Below are 4835 nucleotides of genomic sequence, written 5' to 3'. Positions count from 1 at the left end.
AAGCAGGATGTCACAGAATCCCAGAATATTCTGAGTTGGAAGCGACCCACGAGGATCATCGAATCCAACTGTTCAGTGAATGGCCCATGCAGGGATCAAAGCTTGCTGTTATTAGCACCATGCTCCAACCAACTGAGCTAATCTCCACAGATCCCTTGGCACCGGGCACTTTTGGGGGAGCAAAGCCAGTTCCTGGCATCCACACAGACCCAGATCAGTGGCTCAGTCCCAAAGCTGCTGTTACCCACCCCTGGCTGTACTCCTGAAGCATCTCTGCAAACCTCACACCTCTCTCAGCTGGCGATCAGGATGACCTTTGGCCCTCAGGGTTTGTAGCACCCCAACCGTGCTAGCACAGCACTTGGAAAAGAGCTTTCCAGATTCTTCTGGTGCAAAGCTGATTCAGGACAAGGTCACAACCCTTTGGAGACACAGCATCCCACCCAGCCTGGCTCCCTGCTCGTTGCTCATGTCCCATCTTTCCAACCCACCCCAAAGGTGCTCCCATCCTCCTCCTTGGCTCTTGTACAGCACACCACTCCTTCCCCATGGATGTCTGGATTTCAAGCCCTTTTCCCCCCGTGCCATGTTTCACTGATGGATTACATGTGGCTTGTTTCCTGCTGGGTTAATTCTAACCCCTCTAGGGCCCTCTGTGTGACTTTGCCATCTTTGGCAGCATTTGCAACACCTTCCAGCATACAGTCATCTGCAAACATAATTAATTTGTTGTTTACTTTTGCTTTCAGATCATTAATAAAGACATTAAATAAACCTGGGATGTGCTGTTTTTTCAGTAACTTTTTCTGAGTAATTGCCAGGGGCTCGGTAAGTTCATTAGCTAATTCTGTTTAGTCTGGGGGTTACATATTAGCCAGGCTGGCTGATTTGTATAGATTCAATTTTGCAAAGTATTCCCTTTCCTGCTCTTTATCTTAGGGTCTGCTGGGGACTCTGAGAGGCTTTTCTCTCTATCTGTCCTCAGCAGTCCCCTCTCCTTGCCCTTTTTAAGAGCTGGTGGAGGAACAGAGCAGGGCTTCAGCCTTCAGGGCACAGTTGATCTCTGCTGTCCCCATTATGTCATGGGCAACAGGTGAGCTGAACACATCCACTCCTCTTCCCCCTACCAAGACCATTTCCAATCCACCAGAACCACCTCCAACTCACCAGGACAATCCCCAATGCCCCAGGACTACCTGCAGCCCACCAACAGGCATCCCTAGCTTTGCTTCTGGCTCTTTATCCTCAGGTTTGCTTTGCTCACTGGGCCCCTGGGAATGAGCCACCCTTTGCCAGGGGAACATCAGCCTTGGATGAGGCCAGCAAGTACAGCTTGAACAAGAAAATGGTTCCAAGCAACCTGAGCATCCTCCACCTCAGGGATGTTCATGGTCCACTCCACAGGCAGGAGGCTGTGGGAAAATATCCAAGACAAACCTGTCCACAGTGAGGACAGAGGAAAACTTCCACTGCTTTTTAGATTACTGTTATATTTTCCCCCCTCCAACAAGGAAATCACAACCTCTGGTTGAAACTTCCTGTGTTACCCTGAGGAACATTCCCACCAAGCCCTGCCCCAGGCAGCTTTGGCTGCCCCCCCTCGCTGGAGCCCCGTGCCCCACATCTGGCCAGCACATTTCCCATCCCTCAGCCAGGCCCCAGTGGCAGCGGGGGATTTGTTTTTCCCTTTCGCAGCCAACATCTGGCTGAGCGGCAGAGGGGCAGAGCCAGTGTGGAGTGGTGCCTTCACTCTCCAGGCAGGGCTGGCAGCTTGGTTCTGCATGAGAGACCCTCGTCCTTCCCCCTCCAAGGCAGCTTCAGCCCGGGGAGCCAATGCCAGGGTGGCCCCAGCTCCATTTTCTGGCAGTGGGGAACTGCCTTCATTCTTTGGTGAGTGCCCACTGCAGGGGGCTGGAGGCTTGGGGGGACTTTGAGGAGGAGAAAAGAACAAGAAAAATTAAATTCTTTTCTTTCCCCACAGTCCTGGGGCCGGTGTTTGAGGTGGCCACACTTCTTATCCCTTCTGGCACAGGGCTGCTCCCCTCCTCCCCTCGGTGCTGGCCGACCCGCTGGCCTCCGGACGCATTTATTTATCTGATCCCAGCTTTATTTAGGATGTGTTTCCAGGGTAGCCAGTACAGAGGGAGGTGTGGAGGGCTGCCGAGGGGGTCCACAGCTGCAGCCCTCCACCCAGAGCCCTGCCATGCCTGCAGGACACCCTGCTCAGGTGGGCACCTCTCGGTCACCCCATCTCTCTTGGGAACCCCACTTCACTGCATCTAAGCCCTGTGTGGGCTAGGCAAGTCAGGGAGCCCTTTCCATGGGAGAGCCCTTTCCCTGGACAGCTATGAGGCCTGTTTGCTTGCCATGGGCAAAGCTGTCCCTGGCATCTATTTCCCTGGAATGCCAACGTTCACCAGCAGGGAAGAGGCACCCCGTGCACCCTTTAATAGGCAGAGCTCAGCTCCTCGACTTGGCTTTTCCCCTCAAAACCACACCCTGCACCCCTGCTGGGCTGTGTGCCCCCCTGCCACCCACCGCCGGCACAGGAGGGGGTCAGCCGCCCACGGAGTGAGGATGGGGGTCCCGATGGCTGTGAGGGGCTGCAGCTGGGGAAGCAAGTCTGTCCGAGGGAGGAGAGCGGCGAGCGTGCTTGGAGCGCTCCACAAGCGCCTGGAAGGAATATCCCATCCGGCGCTGGCAGGAGACAGCACATTCATGAATGCTGCTGGGATTTAGCTTCTCAGCATCTGCCTTCCCATGTGCTGAAGGGATTATAAAAGGAAACGAAGCAAAGCCTTTGGATCTGACCTGGCTGAAGCAATGCCCTGGCCGGAGGTACTGGGTGGATCTGGCCTGAGGTGGTGGGTCTGCAGTCTTGGCCAGGCACCCATTCCCCCAGGAGCAGGGGTTTTCCCTCTGTGTGCCTGGGGCAAAAGCGATGTGAACCTCGTGTCTGTTTTTGAAACAGCTGGGCAGATGTGCTGGGCTCACCCAGGGGAGTAGAGGTGGATATCACAGGGTTTGTTTGGTGTTTCTGACATGCCTGCCCTGTCTCAGAGATGAGCTCAAGGAGGAAGAGGATGCTGCAGGGAGCTGAGGGCAGCTGGGGGTGCTGCAGGGAAGCTGGGAATGCTGCCTGCCTCTGCATTAGATGGGAGAAGCACAGTCCAAAGCCTGTTTCATGTCTGCAACCACCAACAAACCAGACTTTGCACTAGTGGTGCTGGTAATTTAAGGAGACCAGCAATTGGACCCGGGGTGCTAATTGCCCTGACAAGCTGCACCTGGGCTCTCACCAAACCCTCCATCCTGCCCAACACCCTGGGCTGTATTGAAGCTCAGGTGCTTCCAGCCTTTGCTTCTTCTTACCAGAGCTGTGCTGTAGCACTGGGCAGATGCTGGGCTGGGGCAGATACTGGGCCTGGGCAGAGGATTTTCACCCCATTCCCAGTTTGGGGGATTCCCTTGCCCTCGAAGGAGCAGGATGGAGATGAGAATGTGCTCCCAGCATGGTGAGCAAACCTCTTCTCTCTCTTCACTTGTAGCTACTTTGGGGTGTTCCCACCTGGGTACCTCACGTGCAGCCTCTGTGCAGGGATGTGGTTTTAAGTCCCCAAAAAGTCATGTGCTGGGGCTTTGGAGCTGTACTGGACCAGGGGACAACCCCTCTGGACCAGCATTGCAGCTCTGCTGCTGCTCCCCCGGACCCTGTGCAAGGGGTTTGGTGTGAGATGGACTTTATTTACACCTGTGGGGGGGTTGGAGGGCTGTAGCTGTACTTCCCTGTGACTAATACCTTTTGCTCTTCCTTGAGCACAGAGCACATCACTCCCCAGCATTAGTTTTAAAAAGGAAATCAATAAAGCCCATTTATTTTTAGCCTGGATTTAGGGTGCTTTGGAAGAGGAACTGAGCTGTGATTTGGAGGCAGCAGCCTCACCAGCTTCTCCAGGGCTTGTCAGACAGAGGCACCAGCTTTTAACACTAGACAGATATTGACTGATGTATTATCAGGGAACTAATCCCCCACTTGGGTGACTGGGGAATTCTCTGAAGGCATGGGAAGGGCTTGTAGCACATGGGAGAGCAGTGGTGGGCTGTGCTGGCTGCTGGGGCTGATTTTGGATGTCCAGGGAGGTCTCAGGATCTAACTGGGCTGTGGCAGGGCTGGGCTTGGTCTTGGGGATCTTATGATAGTAGAATTGTAGAGGGGTTTGGGTTTGAAGGGACTTTAAAGGGCATCCAGTTCCCACCCTGTGCCATGGGCAGGGACACCGTCTGCTACTCCAGGATGATCCAAGCCCTATCCAACCTGACTCTGACCACTTTCATGGGGCAGTCACAGCTTCTCTGGATAGCCAGTGCCAGGGCTTCACCACCTCACAGGGAGGAATTTCTCCCTAATATCCAATCTAACCCTGCCCTGTCAGTTTGAAGCCATTCCCCCTTGTCCTGTCACTCCATGCCACAAGCATAGCGTCTGCTTGAAGAAATGCTCTTCCTATCCAAGCCAGAGCCAAAGCCCAGTAAAACCAGCCTGAGGCCATGGCAGGCTCTGGGCAGCTTGAGTCGGCAGTGCACTGGCAGCAGGGTGGGAGGTGAGGAAGGTGCAGGAGGAAGTCTAGGGCGGCCCTGCTCGTCTGGATGTCACAGCGAGTGTGTGTTCAGGATGCTCGGTCTCGCAGGGGTTGTGACTGTGGGACGCTCCTGCAGCGGGCAAGGTTGGGAGGCGCTGGCGGCGGCCGCAGCCCAGGAGATGGCACCAGCGCTCCGCGCTCGCCCGGCCGGGAGTGGGAGGGAGGGATGGATGGATGGATGCTCCCGGAGCGGAG

The sequence above is a fragment of the Lichenostomus cassidix genome, chromosome 10, assembly GCF_008360975.1.
Source record: "Lichenostomus cassidix isolate B80296 chromosome 10, HeHo_3.0, whole genome shotgun sequence".
NCBI lineage: Eukaryota > Metazoa > Chordata > Aves > Passeriformes > Meliphagidae > Lichenostomus > Lichenostomus cassidix.
Note: the sequence above shows the minus strand (reverse complement) of the source record.